Source organism: Macrobrachium nipponense, chromosome 19 (assembly GCF_015104395.2).
Source record: "Macrobrachium nipponense isolate FS-2020 chromosome 19, ASM1510439v2, whole genome shotgun sequence".
In the NCBI taxonomy this organism is placed as follows: domain Eukaryota; kingdom Metazoa; phylum Arthropoda; class Malacostraca; order Decapoda; family Palaemonidae; genus Macrobrachium; species Macrobrachium nipponense.
The window spans coordinates 55589562-55602153 of NC_061088.1; positions in this window are offsets into that span (position 1 = coordinate 55589562).

The window sequence follows — 12592 nt, forward strand, 5'->3', positions numbered from 1 at the left end:
TATATAATATATATATCTATATATATATATCTATATATAAATCAATATATATATATATAGTAGTAGTATACTATATATAGATGCTATATATATCTATATATATATATATCTATATCTATCATCTTATATATATATATCTATATATATATATCTATATATATATATATATATATATATACTATATATATATATATATATCTATATATATATATATCTATATTATATCTATATATATATATATATATATCTATATATATATCATCTATCTATATATATATATATCTATATATATATATTACTATATATATCTATATATATATATATCTATATAGATATATATATATATCTATCTATATATATATATATATATATATATATATATATATTCTATATATATATCTATATTATATATCTATCTATATCTATATATATATTATATATCTATATATATATATCTATGATAATATCTATCTATATATATCTATATATATCTATCTATATATATCTATATATACTATCTTATATATATCTATCTATATATTCTATATATATCTATACTATTATGTCTTATTATATATCTTTCTATATATGATCTATATATATCTATATCTACATAATATATATATATATATATATATATCTATATATATTCTATAATCGGATATATCTATATATATCTTATATATCTATATTATATCTATCTATATATCTATATATCTATCTATAGATATATCTATATACTATCTATATATATATCTAAAAATATATCATCTATATATATATATATATATATACTATATATATATATATATCTAATATATAATCTATATATATATAGTCTATATATATATATATCTATATAGCTATATATATATATATCTATAGATAGATCTATATAGATATAGATAGATAATAGATATATATATAAGATATTATATCTATATATATTAATATATAATCTAGATATGATTCATATATATATATCTTATATTATCGTATTATAACTATATATATCTATTCTATATATATATATAATATATATCTATATATCTATTTAGAGATATATAGATACTATATATATATGATATATAGATCTAATAATATCTATATTTAATTATATCATATATAGCTAGAGATATATATATATATATAATATATAGATTATAATAATATATATAGATATATCTACATTATATAATTATATATAATAATAGATATATATATATATACCTAATATATATCTATTATATATAGATATCTAATATATAAATAGAGATCTATATATATATCGGTATATATATAGATCTAATATAGCTATATATATATATAATATATATATATATATGATATATAGATTATATCTATTATATATATAATCTAATATATAGATCTATAGATATAGAAATCATATATCTCTATATATATATAATTATAAATATCTAATATATTATATTATATATATTATATATTATAGATCTATCCATAGTTATATAAATATATATATATATAATCTATATATATATCTATATATAATCTATATAACGATATTATATATATATTCGATATAGATAGTCTATATATATATCTAGATATGATATCATATCTAGAGATATATAGATATATATATATATCTATATAATAATATATATTATCATATATAATATAGTTATTACATCTTTTATATATATAGCCATAATATATAATGATATAATAGAATAGACATATATATATATATATAATATTAATATAGATATAATAGTATTTATATATATATCTTACTATAATAGATCTAATTAAATAATCGTATATATCAGATTTCGATAAAATTTTTTTTTATATATATTATATATGATCTAATCTATATATATATCTATATAAAAAAAAAAAACATTATCCAAATATAGATCCTATAGATCTAATATATACATATATATCTAGTATAATATATTATCATATATCTACCTATCTATATATAATATCATATCCATATTTATATAATCTATAGATATCTCGAGAGAGATATAGTATCTATAATAGAGATATTATATATATATAAGATATTCGCTAATATATCTATAGATATATATTATATATATCTATATCGATAATATATACATTAATAAAAATAAAAAAATCTTTTTTTTTTAAGATATATATAGAATATATAGATTATATATATATAGTATATCATTATATATCTATTATACGAATATATAGAAATCATATAATAATAATATAGAGCGAGATATATATATTACATATATATATATAGAATATAGACATTAATCGATATCTAAGATTCTATATATATATTTATATTATAATATAATATATAATATATCTATATATTATATATATTATAAATCATGAGTATATTACTATAATCGACGAGATATACATCCATATCTGAAGATCGCTGATATAATTATATTAGATAGTAGAGCATAAGAGATAGCCTAGATCAGAATCGATATTATTATATAATATAGACGACGAGCTTGAGATCTAAGATATAGAGCTATTATAGATATTAGAAGCCGAGATCGATATATAGAGGATAATCGAGAGGATACATTATATATATATCTAGATCCAGATAGCCGAGAGGATGAGAGCTAGACTATATTAGATAGAATCTAGATCGATTATATAATATATATAGATCTTAGATGAGAGATAGAAAGATAGATTATATGAGATAATATTCTAAGATGCAGATATGATAATAGTTAATAGAGATTAATATATAATATATAGAATGATATATATAGAGGTCGAGGAATATATTAGAGAGAGAGAGAGAGAACATATAGTAGATGAGAGCTATATATATATACATATATATAGTATATTATATACGTAATATGAAGATAGACTTCTATATATATATACAATTGAGTAGATATTAGAGAGAGAGATATATACTAGTAGATAGATAGAGAGCCGATATATAGAGATAGAGATATATAGTATATATAGAAGATCTATATGATATATATAGAGCGATAGATAGTAATATTATAATATTATATATCCTTTTATATATAAAGATATAGAAATATTATAGATATTATATATATAATAGAGAGAATATAATATATCTTAATATATATATTAGTATATATATTAATAGATACAATAATCTTAGTATAATCATACTATATATTCATATATATATATCCTATATACATAATCAATATTATATTATAGATACATAATAGATATCGATATATACTAGATCTATATTATCAAACCTAATATATATATCTATTATACATAGATATAGAATCTATCTGATCGAATAATCATATAAATATCTATATATATAGATATGCTATATATAATCTATACTATTATAAATTATATCTATATAGATATATTAATAAAATGATTATATATATACTATACTATTATATAATAATATATTATAATTACATATAATATCTCTATATATATATAATTATATACAATATATATCTCATCTAATCCATATATATATTAAATCTAATACATATATATATTATATATATCTATATACATTATATTCTATATCTATATACATTATATATTATAATCTATATACAATATATATCTATCTCTATATACATATATATCTATATCTATATACATATATATAATATCTATTATATATATATATAGATACTACTAGATCTAAGATATATATAGATATAGATATCGAGATACGAAAGGCTCTACTTACGAAAAACTCGAGATACGAAAGCCAATGCGAAACATTTTACTGCTCTACATACGAAAAGTTTTCAAGATACGAAAGGTTGTTGCTGTAAAGTTGCGAGATTCGCCCGGACCACCGAGAACAATTTTGAAACTCCCACACCGCCAACTGATAAACTCGCCACCATCCTCTTAATATTTCCACCAATGGGAGAGCTCTCCCATTGGTTCCTGATGCTAGTCACCCCATAAGGTCCTGTTCTCCTACTGGTCAGCATCTACCCCTTGTGCTTTAAGTATTCTATTGGTAAAAGGATGCTGTAAATTGAAAAACTTATTCACGCAATACATTTAATAAAAAAAAAAAAAATTTGGTAAAGATAGAATGAAGAATAGATATGAATGGTTATTATACTGTTTGGTAGTTTCAGTAGTTGAAGAGAGATAATGAAAATTTATGGCTTACTATGTAAAGTGATTGCTTGTAGATCATTCGATACTCGTAAGTGCTGGATGTAAACATACGTTTGGAAGCTTTTTTTTTTGTTTGTTTATTATAGTTATTGGTTACTTAATAATTATTTGAAATGAGTACATGCAATACATTTAATAAAAAAATTGTGAATTAGATATCATAAAATATAAAATAAATCAGACTGCCAACAAATACGTATTTTTTAGAATTATTCTTCCGTTTTATTATTACGTTACGTATACGTAGGTTTCATTATAGCTGTCAGTAACTCGGTATCTCCATTAGGTAAAGATAGAATAAAGAATAGAAATGAATGGTTATTATACTGTTTGGTAGTTTCATTAGTTGAAGAGAGATACTAATGACAATTTATGGCTTACTGTGTGCTAGGAAAAATGATTGCTTGGCGCTCGTTCGATACTCGTAAGATGGGTAAAAGCTGAATGTAAACAATCGATTGGAAGGTTTGTTTTTGTTTGTTTGTGTATTATAGTTAATGATTAATTAATAATTATTTGAAGTGAATACATACTGATTATTTATACATTTTATTGGCATATTCTAAGCTTTTAGCTCTTAGGTTTAGATGTCAGAATCATAGACTAGGCTACAGTAGCAACCGCTAACATAGGCTAGGCTATTGTTAAGGGACATATGCTAAAGTCCTAATATATGCAGTAAAAATGGGTTTCAACATTACATGCAGTTGAATATTACTCAAGTATGTACAGTATTTTGCCTTTTTGGAGTCATATTTCTTCCGTCAGATCGGCGTTGTAACCCTAGAACATGTGTTTTAGGCCTGGAAATATAATTTACTGGGGTGTTTTTGGAGGGTTTGGAACGGATTAGCCATTTTACATGTAAAATGTGTCCCAAGATACGAAAAACTCATGATACGAAGGCCGCCTCGGAGCGGATTAATTTCGTATCTCGAGGTACCACTGTAGGTATAGATAGATATAGATATAGATATAGGTATAGATATATACAGATAGATATATATGGATATAGATATATATAGATATAGATAGATATAGATATAGACATATATTTAGATAGATATATATATAGATAAGATATATATAGATAGAATATGTATATATATAAGATATATATTTATATATTATATATATATGATATATATTATATTATATATAATATATATATATATATATTTGTAATATAAAAAAAAAAAATCTCTCTCTACGGTAAGGATTTACGAGGAGAATATATCAGGAAACAGTGACAACTCACTATAACTTAAAATGTACTTTAATAACAACTAGTAAGGAAATTAAAGTCACAAACAGAACATTAAACAAATTACGGACGCTTTACACAAAAGCAAAGACTCGCTATACAGCACTTCATCAAGACTACTCATCACTAATCACTGCATTTTACAGTATAATACCCAAGTCACAAAACTTTACATCAACACAACATATAATTCACTGTAACATCAAAAAGTTAGTGGCAACCAACGTAACATCACACAAGAAAACGTCCAAATGGATAAACAATACATTACCATATATTCCTCAAAACTTGATGCACTATTATAATCACTTGTTTGTTTCAGCTCCAACGAAAATCATCGTTTTGGGCCTTTATATACCCGACTAACGCTAGACATCCATGGACCAAATATCATTTTACGGTACATTATCCTTGGCGACTACCGCCTACGCCAAGCGCTACTGCCATCTGTTGTCTAGTGTACACACTTTTTTTGTATGCAAATATCAATTTTCAACCTTTTATGCAATTTTACATTCAATAAATCAATATTCCTTTACAATAATATATATATACAATATATATATATATATATATATATATATATATATATATATATACATATATATATGCAGAAGCCAGGTACTATGTCGTACCTCCAAGTAAATGGGGATACAATCCACAATGAAGTAAAATCCTCTTGTCGTTTTAAAATATATATTACTTGTACAGGATTAAAGCTTTCGACCATCAACTGTGGTCTTGTTCACTAAGGTGTGATATGTCACCTCAAGGAACTAACAAGTAAGAGCACAAACATTAATGTTTGTGCTCTTACTTGTTAGTTCCTTGAGGTGACATATCACACTTTAGTGAACAAGACCACAGTTGATGGTCGAAAGCTTTAATCCTGTACAAGTAATATATATTTTAAACGACAAGAGGATTTTACTTCATTGTGGATTGTATCCCCATATATATATATATATATATATATATAATATATATTATATATATATATATATATATGTATATATATATATATGTATATATATATATATATACATATATATAGATGCTTAAAAAATCACAGTAGATGCACGTGACTTCATAAATAAGCAAATCCCACAGGAAAATGATAGTCAGAAATCCAAGCGATTTTGTCTTTACCAAGACATTGTCAAGGAGCTAATGAAATACAATTGGAGAGAAAGGTCTCAGGTACACAACAAGATCAAGAATACCAGATGGTTAATTGTCAAAAGGGTAAAAATTAAAAGAAATAATCCAGGATTATCGGATATCACATGGTCACAAGCCTAAACAGATTAGACCCTAACCGAAATTACAAAGTATCTTTACAGTCCAAAACATGTAAAAACTGAATATATTAATTTTTTTGCTTATATTTATCTACAACTTTTTTCATTATGAAAGCATCAAGTTTAAATAAACCAAGACTTGAATTTAGAACATTTCTATTATTTGACTTGATGAAACAAGATTCAATGATATTCCTTTTAACTGTGTCATTACATGGGATTAAGGGGATGGGGAAAAGCTAAGGAAACACCATGCCATGAATCAAGTTGGGCGGAGAACCAAGATCTACACCGCCTAAGGAGGTGGTGCGAATTCGAACCAAGGGTGGCTCAAGTTGAGCTTGACAGAAGAAGTCAGAGAGGACTGGCAGCCGCCGTCGAGTACAGAAGCAGAAATATTGCCAGGGTCCAACAATAGATTTGTAAGTTTTGTAGTTGTACTTGTAACTCTAATTCTTTGTACAAGTAACGAACGAAACTCTGCCGTCCGTCTCATTCAAACTTCTGAGAGACTAAGACTACAAAGATTACTAATCCAGAATAACATTAAGAAGAAGCATAAAGTTCAAAACCAGAATGTAGAACGAATTATCAAGAAGAAACAGGTAAGCGATCATATAACTTGAAGACTACCTTACAAAAACGCACCACATAAAATTGGTGCACCACACATAACATTGGTGGCAGCGGTGGGATCCAGGAGATGTAACGTGCAGTGAAGATAGTTAAAGAAATACACATTTCGAGTTACAACAGTGATACCAATTGACGAACAGAACTTAGAAATTAATAATGACGGCGAAGAATAATAGTGATCGATAAAATCCTGCTTGAAGATGTAAATGAAAGGTGCAATAATAGACTTTATACAACAGCGTAAACAGTTTCGTTTTCCTCTCGAAGCAAAACAACGAGACGTAGCGTGTTATGAAATGAAGGCATAAAGTGCGCGACGCAGACATAACTTCATCAAGTCGAGACGTGGAACTAGTGCAGCCAGGGAGCGTATTGCAGATGAACAAAAACACATTCCCATTAAAGAATCGACGTTACTGAAGAATTTTCGACAAGGACGAATCTTTGCCAAACAACGAAACGAGAAAACAGCGTCAGTCAAGATTGAATTTGAAACACAACAGGTGAATTTGACAACGAGGCAAGTGATATCGGAAAAAGCAAATCGAATGAACAGACATAAGTGTGCTGAAGCTGAATTTTTTTTTTATTCTCTCTCTATACGAGCGTGTGAAAAGATTACGTATTCTTTCTCTTAGAAAATATCAAACTTTTATTTTAATTCTCTTTCAAAAAGAGTATAAAGATTTAAAAATGAATTATTTAATTTTGATAGTTAGGAAATCTTAGTATTTTTTACACTCGGTTGTGATGAATATAATTCTGAATACTTATGTATTTGTGTCCCATTTATTTGAATAATTTCTTTTAACAGGTTGTGCACTTTGAGTTCCAATAAACAAATTATATATATATATATATATATATATATATATATATATATATATATTTATATACAGTATATATATATATATATATACATACTGTATATATATATATATATATATATATATATATATAATATATATATATATATATGTATATATATATCTAGTATACTTTGGAATTAACAATGCATGAGCATTTTTTTTTATACTGTTGTGCATAGTGAACTACACATATAATTTTTCTTTGAATATTATGTTGTGTATCATTTTGTTTGACTAATTGTTGGTGATACTTTTATGCCCAATCTCACATATGATTTTTTATGCTGTGTAATGATGAGTAACATATGTGAATATTTTTTTTTCTTTTTTTTTGGAAATGTATAGAGCCTTTAATGAATTACTCGACACTGTCAGAGATAGTTCATACAATTTAAGACCAACACCAGACAGACGCAGTAGAATCCCAGTTCCAGTTTCAAGGAAATACTAACCCAATAACACAAATAACAGTAATCAGAACAGTGCCAATAATACTAATAATATAATTACTAAAAGTACTTACACGTTTCGAAACAGAAGAATGAATCAGGCAGCTGTAATAACACAAGCCACACGTTTCTGTGGACAAGTTAAAGCTTCCAATCCAGACAAAAGTCAACTAGAAGCATATACAGTTAATCACTGGCTAGCTGATGCTGACAGCCGCATATCTTCAGGGGGAATAACAGATGAAAGAGCTAAAATTAATGAGGACTTGTTTCTCGTTAGTTCAGAACACGGTGATGCACATAAAACTTTGAATTCGGGTAGTTTCAGCAAATTAACTAAATATGATGAATTCAAAACAATTTGTTTGATGCTCTGGGAGCCCGTGAGTAAAGAAGATATATTATGTAATATTACTAAATTCCTAAATCTCCAATATGAATCCATGGCAGAGCTCTACGCAAATGTTGAAAATGCCATAGACAAAATAATAGAAGACTTGAAGTCCACAAACATCACCATTGGAGATAGACAGTGTTTGGTGATGATGAAAGGGGATTAGTTAATGTAAGATACGTCTTAAACTACTTGGCACATGGAACCATATATAATGCTCTAGGAGAAAAGGAAAAGAAAGCCTTTCGGAAAATTAAAATTTATCCCAAGAATAATAGCCTTCAAACATTAAAAACAATGAACAAGAAATAAAGAAGGCAGAGACAGATTTCTCCAAGGAATTCGTAGGGGTAATAGAAAAACAAAATGAAAGGAAAGGCAGAAATAATAACCCTGCAAATAGAGTAAATAATAATGCCAGACAAGCAGGGCATAGATCCTCTCATTTCAAGGGAAATATAACAGAAAATGGAATCCTAACCAGAAAGGAAGACAGAATTATTCAAGGAATGGTCCACCCATGACATATAAGCCTGGTCAATCTTCAAACACAAATAATTAAAGTCAAGGAAACTATTCAGCTCAAGGAGCAAGACCAAAGGCAGCATGTGAAAATTGTGGGTATACAAATCATTCCACTAATGAGTGCAGAAAGCCTAGAAGCTGTGCAGTTTGCAAGAAGGTTGGGCATCTAACTAAAAGCTGTTGGTTCAATAATAAGGGAACCAATAGGTAAGTAATAGAAGTAAGTAACGGCCGTCCAATTCCACAGAACTTTTCCAGCCAGTGAAAGAAAGAAAATAATTCCCTTCAAGATGATAGAAAAGAGAGATAAAAAAAGAAATAGCTAGTATGAAAAATGGAGGTTCATCCGCATTTTCCTACATAAATAGCAAAGAAGTAGTATTCTCCATGAAAGAATAAGAAATAAACAGAAAGGATTTGCCTATTGTGAAGATTCCAATAAGTGGAAAGACATGCACTATACTTATAGATTCAGGCAGTACAGTGAATACAATAGATAAATCAACTTTAACCAGATATTTAGGCATTTCAGGAACGCTGATGCAGAGTCAAAATAAAGTTATAAAAGGAATAGCGGGTGAACAAATTAGAAGTAGGAAAGGTGAACTTGGAAATAGACATTTTGTCACACAAATTTGTCGAAAGTTTTCTAAGTCTAAAAGATAGATTTTTTCCTGCACAAGTATTATTCTCATTTAATTTAATGAGGAGATGTGGTATAATACTAGACTGCAGTGAAGAAAAGATTAGCCTGAAACAGGATAATCAGAAGAGCGTGTGTTTTGCGCTTGACGAAGAAAAGCCTCACCCAAATCTGATCAATTTGTCTGAGACAGTTTCGACAAGCGAGAGAGACATACGAGAAAGGCAAGGATAAAATAGAAACAGATAGAAAAGAGGAATTCCCATCATCAATGAAATGTGCACATATAGATGATATATACTCAGATTCAAGAAATTACTCAGATATAGATAATGGTGATCACCGAAAGTCTGAATATAACGAAAATCAAGATGCTTATACAGATACCTATAGAGATACATGTACTAATAACTGTAGCAATGTAGTAATGAGTTACGAGGATGAAGGAAAAATACTAAATGAAGTATTGCTATTAGATAAAATAAAGAAATCAGATATAAATAGTATAATAGAAGTAACAGAAGAAACCACTGAAAATGCAGAACTTTTTTCAGACATAGAAGATGAAGAGATATGTTGTGTTACCACCGCTGATGATAATAAAGTACAATTTATACTCAATAGAGCAGTAACTTTAAATCCAAAATGCTTAACAAAAATATATTTAAGAGCAAAAGAGAACGTAAGGGCTAAAGATGTCCTTTTGTTGAACGATGAATTGCCAGATTTTGTCAGAATGGATAATCCACTAGTGTCCACATAAATGGTGATAATTGTGAAGCTTATGTCCAAAACTGTTCAAATAACAAACTAACACTATACGCAGGCACTGTCTTTTCCATAGGAATACCTATTAACAATCCTTTACTAAAGGTAGAAGAAAAAGCATTTTTCTCTATAAATGGCCAAAACTCTCAAATAAATCAGGAAGGAAATAAAACAGATTTTCCAGAAAAGAGAAACAAGTTAATTCAAGTGCTAGAGAAAAATAGAAATGTAATAGCTGTAGAAGGAGATAAACTAGGAAGAACGAATGTCCTACAACATAAGATTTTGTTAGATGATTGAGCCAAGCCATTTTCTATTCCTAATTACAGATTACCAATAAGCCCGAGACCCATAGTTGATAATTTGATAGAGGAAATGAAAAGAGATGGAGTAATAATTCCTTCTCAATCTCCGTATAATTCTCCGTTGTTGCTTGTTCCAAAGGAAGATGGCAATTGGAGGCTTGGAATAGATTATAGAAAATTAAACTCCAACACAGTTCCAGATAGAATGCCGACGCCAGTAATTCAAGATATGTGAGCTCAATTAGGAGGGGCTACCGTATTTTCACCCCTGGACCTCCTCCGTGGTTATTGGCAAGTACCTCTAGATGAAGAATCCAAACAATTCACAGCCTTCAGCACACATAAAGAACATTTTCAGTTTGAAGTAATGCCATTTGGACTCACATCAGCTCCTTTAACGTTTGTTAGATTAATGTTACAAATTCTAGGAGACATAGAAAAAGTTGCAGTATATTTAGACGATGCAATCATTTTTAGTAAAGATTCAGAAAGCCATTTCAAAACATTAGAATTGGTCCTAGAAAGATTAACAATGGCAGGACTAAAAATTAAATTTAAGAAATGTCAGTTCCTCATGAAGTCATTAGAATACTTGGGTCATATAATTAGTGAAGACGGAATGCGCACGCAAGCAGGTAAAATAAAGGCAATAATTGATTATCCAACTCCCACTAATTTGAAAGCATTAAGGAGATTCCTTGGGATGGTTCGATTTGATAGACCGTTTATAAAAGGATTTGCAACTAACACCAAACCTTTGACAGAATTAACCAAAAAGGATGTTAAATATGAACGGCAGAATGAACAAGAAACAGCCTTTCAAACATCAAAGAGCAAAATGACTAGGAACCCTGTTATGGTCTGCCCAGATTTTTCAAAAGATTTTTATTTAGCTTGTGATGCCTCGAGTACAGGGCTAGGAGCTGTATTGTTACAAAAGATCAAAACTAGAATGAGGGCAGTATACTATGCCAGTAGAGTTTTAAACCTAGCAGAAAAACACTATAGTACAACCGAAAGAGAGTGTTTAGCTTTATTTTGGGGTTTAAAGAAATTTAGACACACCTTTGGGTCAAAGTTAATGTGTTTACTGATCACAAACCCATTTGTGATTTGTTTAAAAAGAGGACTTTCACTAACAACATGAAGTTCAATAGATGGTTGTTTAGTGTATTAGAGTTTGCTCCAGAGTTCAGATATATTCCAGGGAAACTTAACACCTTGGGAGATGCATTATCCAGATCTCAAGAAGAAACAGAAAAATGCAT